Source organism: Agrilus planipennis, unplaced genomic scaffold (genome assembly GCF_000699045.2).
Source record: "Agrilus planipennis isolate EAB-ADULT unplaced genomic scaffold, Apla_2.0 scaffold378, whole genome shotgun sequence".
NCBI lineage: Eukaryota > Metazoa > Arthropoda > Insecta > Coleoptera > Buprestidae > Agrilus > Agrilus planipennis.
In genome coordinates this window covers 123,290-135,097 of record NW_020442203.1, presented here as the reverse complement: position 1 = coordinate 135,097, position 11,808 = coordinate 123,290, and positions in this window count along the sequence as shown.

Genomic DNA, 11,808 nt, shown 5'->3' with positions numbered 1-11,808 from the left:
ACATACATACATTTAGGAAGTACGAACTATGATGTTTATTAAACTTTTAGTGTCTTTTGGTGGATATTATGTAAATGCCAAAAAAAACACTAATAATAACAATTAACAATTTATAACAATAACAAGCGAAACACAAGTAACAAAAAGGCACAAGGAGTGAAACATACAACAAGAACAAAGTAACAGAAAGAACAAGATAATACAACAATAGTAACAATAACAAAGATAACAACAATACAACAGAGTAGATAAAAGCACTTACGAATGGTGGTGATAGCGGTAGACGAGAGACTGTCTTGAGATAAGAAATTTTCGAGTATTTATAGGATAGGGTTGTTAGTAATTTTGATAGAATGTTCTAGAAGGAAAAGTAGTGAGAGAGAGGGTGAAGACACTAGTTTCTAGGAATACACAGAATTAGATAGTACAGAATTCAAGAGAAAGCAATTAAGGGTAAAACCAGATATTAGTATGGGAGTGCATGCAGGTATGGTTGAAGTTGGATTTCCAGGTAAAAGTGATTGAAAGAACAATAGAATTTAGATTGAAAGGAAACCAAAGTATTTACAAGATAAGAAGTTGAAAAGAATTGAAATAATATTTGAAGTGAAATAATATTCGAAATGAAGTATTATTTGAAATGAAATATTAATTGAAATGAAATATTAATTGAAATGGAAAAATTAGAAAAAAATATTTACACGTAAAAAAAACAAAAACAGTTATTTCGCCACAGTACCCCCCTGCCAGTGATTAAGTCACGAGAACCCGACTTGTAGACGATCTGGGAATCGGACACGGCGTCCTGATCGCGTTGTTCTATGTGGCGATGACATCTGCGACTGTTGGACTGGCAGTTCCGTTGGTGCTAGTACTTCCGGTACGGGTGGCGGTGAGGTGGCTGGATGCTCTGGAATGATTGGAGTTTTTTGGATCTCAATGGTCCTCTCGTCGTTGGTGTTGTAGTCGTCCAGGTCGGCAACAACGTACGCAGGTTTTAGACGGTTTATCGCTATCTTGACGTTCTTCCCGCGAATGCATACCACGAACGTTTTTTCCGCTCGTGATACAACCTTGAATGGACCATCGTACGGTTGCTGGAGTGGTCCTTTTGGCCCGTCATGGCGCACAAACACCTGGCTTGTGGTTGCGAGGTCCTTAAAGATGAAGGGTGTCCTCTCGCCGTGCCTGGTGCCGTGTACGGGTTGTAATTGCCGTACGTGTTGCCGTAGTTGTTGTACAAACTCCGATGTGGTGCTGGTTTCTGGCGTTGTTTTAGCTAGGAATTCGCCTGGAAGGCGTAGGGGTTCACCGTATACCATTTCTGCGGCGGTGGATTGCAGATCGTCCTTCCAGGCTGATCGAATCCCTAGCATGACGGTTGGAAGAGTTTCGGTCCACTTAGCGGTGCGATGGCACTTGATCGCTGCCTTCAACTGACGGTGAAGCCTTTCAACCATCCCATTCGCTTCTGGATGGTAGGCCGTTGTTCTTAAATGGGTCGTACCTGTTAGAGCGTTCAATTCCCTAAATAGGTGCGACTCAAATTGTCTTCCTTGGTCCGTCGTAATGCGTAGCGGAGTCCCAAAACGAGCTATCCAGTGTGCATGAAAATTACGAGCAACTGTAGCGGCCTCTTGATCTTCCATCGGGATAGCCTCTGGCCAGCGGGAGAATCGATCCACGCATGTCAACAGGTAGCGGTAGCCTTCGCAGTAAGGCATTACTACAATGTCGACATGGACGTACTCGAATCGGCTAGAAGGCGGTGTGAAAGTCCCTGGTACTGTTGCCACGTGGCGCGTTATCTTGGACTTTTGGCAATCCAGACAGTTTTTCGCCATTTCTCGACATTCCTTCTTCATGAATGGCCAAACGTAACGGGCGGATACCAGTTTGGCAGATGCATTGACTCCTGGGTGTGACAAACCATGAATCTTGTCGAACACTGCTCGACGGAATTGGCGGGGAATGAAGGGGCGCGCCGTGGAGGTCGAAACGTCGCAGACTAGTGAGATGTGCGTACCAGGAATTTTGATGAGCTTGAGCTGCAGGTTAGACGTCTTGTTTTTCTCCAACGCTGCTAGCTCCTTGTCGGTACGTTGTGCTGCGGCTAGTTCCTCCATGTCGATGGCTACAGTGACCTCTTCGATCCTTGAAAGGGTGTCGGCGACCACGTTGTCCTCTCCCGGAAGGTGGCGGATGTCTGTAGAGAATTGGCCAATGAAGTCAAGGTAACGAAATTGCCTCGGGGTGCATATGCCATCCTTCTTTCCAAAAGCGTACGTAATTGGCTTATGGTCAGTGTAGATTGTGAACGTCCTGGCTTCCACCATGTGGCGGAAATATTTTACGGCGTCGTAAATAGCCAGGAGTTCCTTGTCGTACGCGGCGTACTTCTTCTCTGCTGACTTAAGCTTTCTGGAAAAGAAGGATAATGGCTGCCAAGATCCGTTGACGAACTGTTGCAATACCGCTCCTATTGCGAAATTCGACGCGTCACAGAATATCGCCAGTGGCGCATCGGATACAGGATGTGCCAGGAGTGCGGCGGTTGCCAAACCATCCTTGGTAGCGTCGAAGGCGGCTTTCGCTTCTGGTGTCCATACCAGCGGTGTCTTGCCCTTGACGTCGCCTTTCAGAAGCTCGTTGAGNTCTCGGCGATCGTCTCTTCCTTTAAATACTCTTTTGTTTACTTTCTGGAACCTTCCGGAAACATCCGGATAGTTTATTTTTTCTTTGAACTGTTTTAACTGCTTTCCCAGAACGCAGGTACGACACACACATTTACAAATACGGCGCACATGAAGAAAGGCGCCCGCGGCTGGTCGGCGAATCGATAAGCCGTTCACGCACATGTGTGTCCGATCGCACACAAATACACTCGTGCTCGCTACAATATTTTAAGAGCTTCTTCGGTTCACTATTTATCGGGACTGCCGAAGATGCACTGTTGAGATAAAATAAGAACGAAATCGCGCTCCGCGTCTAGGGGTTCCTATAAATTTCAAACCAAGAACTTAAGCGTTCTTAAAAATGATATCAATAACAGATATGGCTAATTATTGTTAGCATTCTAGTCAAATTTTGTTGGATTATATGGAAACGTAGACTTTGCATCATGTAAAAGAAAACCGAACACCATACATATTAAAAAAATAATAATCGAAGCCTGGTGATGGAAATATTGGATAGTTCGCCTTTTAAAATATTAACTTCTTCGTCAGCAGTTTATCTAAATTATCAAATTTCAGATGTATACCGCGATTTCAAAATTATTAGCTTTCAGTATATTTAAATCGGCTGAACTGATTTCGATGGGACTTTATAGACATTAATCGTAAGAGAAGGTTGGCAGGCGTAATCTAGGCCAGAGCCGGGCAAACTCGGATCTTTTGCATCCCGAGTGATCCTCAAGGTTAACCAAGTGGATCCTCATTGATCCTGCGAGTGCGAGTGAGATGATTCTTTCCTTTTCTTATCCCTTCCATTTCGTAGATGAGTCCCCTCTTCCATAGCCAAACCCAATAGTTTTGCGAACGTAGTAACGAAAATTTTCGTAGGTATTATTTAAGTTGCGAGAGTGGCTTCGCTCGTCTACGGGATGAAGGGGCTTGATATGGGAGTGGAAGGGAGAAGAAAAAGACAAAACAAAATTATTCATTACTGCTTACTCTCTCGTACTCATTGAAGGGTATGGAGTGACTCAAACTAAACTCATGTAGCGGCTCCTGCGAAGTTAAAGTTTGCCCGGCTCTGATCTAGGCTACTTTTTGCTATATATTACTTGTTTATGCTACGCTGTCTGTATCTGATACTACTCTTCAAACTGCGATATAATTTAAATAGCTTCCTCGTCAATGGAAGGCGGGGGAGGTTTGGCTATTCCAGCGATTTAGTGCACAGCTTGTAATACATGAAAGGCACACAAGCAAGACCAAACACTTCTCTAACAGGTTCAAACCCTTTTAATCTTAAGTAACTTCCTTGGTGTCATTATTACATTTTTGATACACGATGTATTGCTGCAGTGTTTTACTGTTATCCTACATTAAAGTTTAGTTGGGCAGTGACATAAGTATAGGTGTTCCATCTGTTCCAAGCCAAACCTAAGGATTGGAGGAGAAGAAAAAATAATGAAATGATTCTGTATTTATGGATTATAATGAAGATAAGAATCCAGTTGACAATATTTATTGTACACAATAAATACAGACTAATTTCGTTCTAGGATGTTTTACTTGATTCTTATGCTTTTGGATGCGCTGAGCCCGAATATGCAAGTGTTTTTTGTTAAAAATTTGAGAACATTAAATGAAATGACAATTAGGGTAATATAGGTATATATAATATTGAAATTTTAATAATATGTGATTCAACCTACCGATTTTGAATTTTGATAACATTTTGTTAACTATTCCTCCATTTTTCAATGAAAAATACATTTAGCGTTCCAAAAACATTAAGAATAAATGAAAATTATCGCCTAGAACAAGTTGGTCACCAATTCGCTAAATAATGCACTTCCTGAATGGGGTGTCCCATCCGACTATTACCGTCACACAAGGAGTGGCGTTACTTCGGGTGTGATTAGAAGCGTATTATCGTAACAGAGTTGGCAGCAGCACCAAATTGTGTAGAAACCAGAATTCGTTTGATTACTTTGCGAACTCGTTACTTAATAAGTACTTATCTATAATGCGATTCAAAAATTTTATTGTTGTCATTTATTGTTGCTCTAATACTCTATCCATTTCATCATTTATTGTGTCGTGGGTAAGATTTTCTCAACGAATTGTACCATTGAAGAATTGTTCGTAAACTGGGCTTTCAAAGTGTTGACATTAATTTTGGCTTTTTCGATATCTTCAGACTTTCAGTTTCCGTTTGTATATCGAGTATGGACATCAGGTTCCTTTTTCTTTCTTAATTCCCGTAATAATCTCCAAATGTCACCATTTACAGACTTTTCGCATTTTGAAAGTTCTTCTTTCATTCCATTAATTATCTTTATTCTCTGCTAACATTTCTTCAAACTCTTCCTGTAGTTGCCTATAGTTGGACTTCTGGACTACCATACCACTTCCACTTTATTTCTTGTTATATAAGTTATATACGGGACATTTATTTATCAGGTTGGTCTGGATCGTTATTGTAGCTTTTTCCATTGCATCCAACAGTTTTGTTAAAAGTTGTTCCACTGATAAATCGGCGTCAGCATCCTCGAATACTATAGAGTTGTTCGGAAAGCCATTTCGTTTTCTTTTTGTGGAAATGAAAGACAGTTTTCGTATAATAAACAAATACTTTATTAAATTATATATTGACCGTTCTGGTCCAACACCTTATGCCATCTTTCTGGTAGTAGCATAATTCCACGCTCTTAAAATTTTTGGTCTTTGCTGGCAAAAAACTGATCGAGNAATTAAATCCTCTGTCGGGAAAAAACGAAATGACTTTCCGAACAATCCGATATATCATCCGTATGTTTCGTGTATTCTTTCCAGTTCATTATTTTTACTTGGTTTACTAGTCACTACAGGTGCGTGATCCGAACCTACTTCATATTTCACTTCTATATTGTCCGGATTGATCCCTTTTGACTATTTGATCTGTTATGTTTTCAAGATCTCTGAATTAACATTTCTTTCCTTGACACGGCGAGTAGATATTTTCCCCTTTCATTCTGATAGAAACAGCCCTAACTTGCATGTTATGCACTTAGGTTTGACGCTATTATAATGTTATGTGATATCACTTTCTGAAAATCTTCCTAGCTAATCTTGCCATTCGGTGGTATGTATATAGCTTTGATTTTAACTTTTGTTCCAACAGCTTCCATTTTATTTCCTATATGGTTGTTTTTTATAGCTTTGTATCTAATGATATCATCACAACCCACATGATTTAAAAGCCAGAGATGCTTAGTTTACTTTGTTCTTTCAAATATGTATCGATTCATGTACTGCCGATATCAATTTCTATTAAAAAACATCGTAGTTCATTAATTTTTGTTTTAATGCCTTTGCAGTTCTATTCAATTAGGTACTCGTTTAAAAGTTGAGATAAGACCTTTATGATTTTGCTTATTAGTTCTTTTATATCTATCCCACTTGCTATTTTTTGGTTCATTCCATTCATTGCTTCTTCTGCATACAAAACATCCGAACGTAACTTCGAGAGATTCGCCATCTTCGGGGCAGCTTCAGCTGGAGGCTATATGACCATCTCAGCAGTTAGCGCATTTGCCTTTTTCTCCGTAGGTGCATTCCTTTGTCGCGTGGGATTCTGCATATTTGATACATTTATGTTTGTTATCCAAATCTCCGACGGCAGTAAGTACTGCCCTTTGTCTTCATCGTCCTTCTTTGAGGTTATCAGTGCCATCGGTAATGTTCTTTTGGAGATGTGATGATTAAATTATAGGTCTGTACACCCTTGATTGTCTGAGTACCTTCGAATACCTTCCGTTTCGATAGCTCGTGATCCACCTATTAATACGATTTTTAATTCCTTTTCTTCTTCCAGCTTATTCGTGGAGTATTCAAAATTGCTTTGTTGAACTACTTTGACAGCTTTTCTGTAGTCTTCGCCCTCCTCAGTGAACTCTCTTACTTCCGTTGTAGAATATTTAAGTGGCAACCTCAGTTTAATATTGTTTACCTTTAATATTTCGTTGAGTAGCTTGGCATCTTTTGTTTTAACTGTGATTTGCGCAGGTACTTGACAGCTTTTACATCACTATAGACGCTCTTTGTGCGTGTGTCAGTAGTGAGCAAAGATCTTATGATACTCAATATAGATAGCGCGTTACTGATGTTTGGAGTGTGCAGCATTGAATCCAACATTAGAGTGGGATAGCGTCATCGGTACACCAGGGAGTACGATGAGGAGCGAAAATTTGCACTACGTGACTTAGAATTAGGGCAAAAATACACTACCATTGGATATGATGGTATAGAATACTTGAATGTTTAGAATCTTTAATTTTTAACGTATTAGTGGGCAATTTTTGTGAAACTGAAAAACTAATTAACGATTTAATACAAAACTCGACATCTTCACACTCAGGGGTAATAATAATCTCCTCTATGCCTTCTGAAATACTTCCCCATCACACCACTCCTGTATCAATTTTTCTGCCTTCAGAATACCTTTAGTCCAATCCTTTACATTGCATTTCTCTAAAGCTTTGCCTTAAATATCAATTACCTTCTGATCACCATAACCTTCTTGACCAATATTTGTATTGTAGTAATTTTTGACCTTTGCACATTTCTATTGCATTGAGCTGGCAATAGTAAGGTGGTAATCGAAGAACTTTATGACCATTATTTAACAATTTGTTGACAACAAATTTCTTGTTCCTACGATTTTGCTTAGTAATTGCAGAAGTTCAACTTTAAGAAGATTCTCCTCCACAGAAATTCCATGTTTAATTAACCAATTTTTTTTATATCTTCTTGGTTGCTTTCCTTTTTCTACACTGTCATATTATTATCCATTATAATTACAGAAGGTTCATGTAAATTTGGAATTCATTTTTCTTTTACCCACTTGGTAGATATTTCATGATTCATATCGTCTTGATAATCCATTAACTTTGATTTAGTTAAAAAAAGAAATGCTTCGTTACTTATAAATCAATTTTTAGAACCAGGATACGAAACTATAAATTGTTTACCATCATAGCCTTCAGATTTGTAACACCTTTTGGACTTTCATCTTGCTACGGCCTTATTTTGATGGCTTTTGAAAAAATCCAAGTTTCATTAACAGAAACAACGTGTGCTCATGTTATGGTAGTATTTTCGTAAAATTCTGCCCTCCTGCATGCAATATTAGCACGTTCCATTAATTTCTTTAGGTTTTAATCTTGCTTATATTTGAACCTAAGACTTAATGTTGCTTTTTTCCTGTGAAGTAGAACAAAATTTGTTAACTTTTGTTTACTTAAAGTGTTGCGCAACCGTTAAATTTTAAAACACATTTGTAGGTTATTACTCCTGGCGAAGCCCTTTAAATGGATCATGGTTTATTGAGTGCCTTTGTAAGGAATTGGAAAAACACGCGTCTGAACGTGATTTTCTTACCATACTAACATTCGTTAATAGGAGGATGGCAATTGACTATGAAAGCAATGTTCCTGACGTAGCCTATATGCACAAAAAAAAACAAATCGGATCTATAATGACCACCTTGACACGTCTGCTTTACTTCTACGAACATAACCTCATATTGGAAGAGGGTACAGAGTAGGTATACATAATCTACTCATACTGTATCTTTTTTTTTTTTTAATAAAATTATGATTGGTGTGTACCAAAAGCCTTCCAGATGTAAGTGAATATGTACCATGACCNAGGAGATCGGGCTGAAACTATAGCTACAAGCTATCCAAGGATGGTACTATAGAATGTCACCTCAAGGTAGGCCTAGTGGCGTCATCTCTTGGTTAGGCCGGAAACTTATCAATCCACCCTCGTATTTCATAGGATAATCAAAGATAACGGATTATAGTAAAAATCCTAGAACAATTATTAATTTCTTGGTAACTAGGAAAGAATGTCGCAATCATCTTAACTTGTACTTTAAGGGTCAAAGTAACGATGCCACTGAAAGTAACCGGCGACTGTCATAATTCATGAATCGTGAAAGAGCTGACTGATTTTAATCAAGACTGATAGCTACTCTTGTTGAAGTCAAGCATTTTGGTGCTGTTTGGATTTACTTATTTGACTTTAAAGAAAAGAAAATAAAGTAGCCCAATATTAAGGTTAAAAGTAAAAATCAATTTAAGGACTCAAGAATGTTTTGATGGTGTCGATAGATAGGTTCCTGTAATACCTTTAAAGAAAGGGCATGGACATGACATGAGAAATTTCTCGCCTACTCAAGTTCAAACCGAATTAACTGCTAAAGGGTGTAACAAAAATAAGATCAGAGATTGAAGGAATTGATAGGGCACTATAAAACAAGAAAATTATGTAAATGTTTATATGTTTATAAATTTTACGTATTAGAAAAAAACGTAGTTGACAGTAGAGGTACATTCAATTCCGGCCCTGGTAAAAAGTATGACAACGCAACGTCGCGTTCAATCCAGTTGGTAATTAACAGCATCACTTTGTAGAGGTATTGCATATGTAATGTTTGTTTTTGTTAGATTATCGTAGATTAAATATGGTACAAGGTGTTTATGTTACAGTCAGTTGTTTACTCTTTTAATATTTAAACCTTGTGTAATCGCACTTTACTAATGATACTCCTTTTTTGACGTTTACACTTTTTTATTAAACGAGAACAAGAGTGGCTGCGGCTGCTACCATTCCTCTTATTCTTCGAACTTACTTTCTTGTTAATCACGATACATCACATTATATTTTTTTTAGCAAAATCATAACCAACAAACAAAATTTATAAGCAACTTGATAAAAAATAAATAAGAATATAAAAACGCTAACAGTTCGGCCAATCTGACTTTTTCTCGTCCTCGAGAAAAGTATAGTATTAAAACCGTAACAATATAATGCACAATAATTGCAAATCAGAAACAAAATAAATACAGTCGATGATCACTAACGTTATACTTGATAAGTTCTATATGGCGTCGCCTTATTCGAGTACTTCTGTCGAAGCTTTTTCTTCTGGTTCAGTACCTTCCGATCCAGAACCATCTGTAAAGTAGGCCCTGCAATATTTTAATTTATCTGATGGGTAAATACCGACGTAGGTGTTTCTGGCTCTCATCGACCCTTTCATATCTTTGACCACAATGGACGATCGGTACGAGAAATTACAACGTCGAAGTCAACAATTAGAGGATGCTGTATATTCGATTGTGAAGTGTAAATGTAAATGGTTCAAATCAAGAGTACCTACTATTAACGCGGCAAATCTAAAGGTCACCGACAAGACAATGTCTGAGAAGGTGTCCACTAACCTATCTCGCCTATTTATTGTTGACTTCCATAGAGTCCACAGTTCTCTTAATCTTTATAATACCTCTTCATTTCTAACCTCCTCTATCCACGGTATTCTCACCATTCGCCTGTAACAACACATTTTAAACGCTTCTAACCTTTTCTTTTCCGCCGCACCCACTGTCCATGTTTCGCACCCGTACAGCGCCGTGCCCCAAACATACCCCTTTAAGAACCTTTTTCGAATTTCTTAATTAACCGTTCGCGAGCATGAAAGTGATTTCTTTTCATGGAAGGCGACTCGACCCTGCGCTATTCTCTGCTTTATATCCTTACTACTCCTTCCGTCCTGACTTATCCGACTTCCCAGATATCTAAAATCGACCACTTCTTCTAATTTTTAGTCTCCTATCCCTATATTCGCGCTTTCCCTACATTTTCCTCCCTTGCATATCAGTAGTTTTGTTTTACTTTTATTTAATTTTCATGCAGTACTGTTTTGTCAATACTGCTTCCATTTTATTTAAAAATTATCTGTAACTCCTTGCTAGATGCTAATACTGCTATGTCATCTGGAAATCTAAGCATACTAATCTTTTGCCCCTGTATATATATCCCTACAGTTGTACTATCTTTAATGATGTTGTAGTAGCGGTGACGGTGTACATCTGTGTGTGACCCCTTCCTAATATTCACTTCTGTACGTTGCAGCCCCAGCTGCTATAAGTGCCTGTTGCTCTTTATACTAACTAAGTATCTTTTATCTTTGTAACTCATCCCTACATTTTTAAGTATATTTAACATCTTGTCCCATTTAACATTGTCAAAAGCTTTTTCTAAATCTACAAGTACGCCTTTGTTGAGTGTCGACGTTCTGTATCTATTGTTTCGTTATGGCTTTTAGTTGTAACTGGGTTCTTAGCTATTTAAAATAGGTTACTTTTACTTTAAATGAGGTTTATGACTATGTTATTTTGTTTACTTTGCAAACAATTAGTTTATTCTTAGGTACCTTTTCTATTGTGTATTTTAATGTTGACTATTAATGATAGGTGTGTCATTAGGGGTTTATCCCAACATCATAATATTTCAATTGCTTCGTATTCCTTATCTTTATTTTGCAGTCATAAAATCTATTATTATTTTCGTTGGTGTGCAATAGTCGATACAATTGATCACCTTCAAATCATTGACATCTGATACGAAGAATTATTGCACGCTGGACACTCGCACGTACACCCATCTCTCCCTTTCTCTTCTTATCAAACCGTACCCCCTTATACCCCACTTTCTTATCTTGAACCAACAACTTCTTCTTTTACTAATCCATTGAATGTTTCTAAACCTTGCTAACTCCACCTACTCTTCCTCTTAACACAATTCTTGTTAATATCCGAAAAAAGGATAAAAGCCCAATCATCATATTCATGAGAGTGACAATCGTGTGACAATCATCAGTGACAATCACAGACAATCATAGACAATCAGAATCATCAGACCTAGTCAAACAATATTACAAGCTTTTTTAGCGTTAAGTTTTTATTTAAGTCGCAAGTTTGAATAGACACAACATTAAAAAGCTAACGTGAGTTTTAATCATAAAACAACAAAGTTCGTCAAACCAGGCGTCAACAGCCTTTTTCTTTTTTCTATCGTTTTCTCTATTGTTACCCGTAAAGCTAGAATTGCTTCCCGCGTTCCTCTATTTCTTCTAAACCCATATTGATCATCTCCTAATTTCTTCTGCCCTTTTTTCCATCCTCCTCTGTACAATTCTAGTTAAGATATTTGACGTATGAGAAGTTAAGGTAATTGTTCTAAGCGTCTCGTACCTATCCGCGCCTCTCTTTTTCATCTGTTTCGTCTGCGTTATCTAAATTTGATT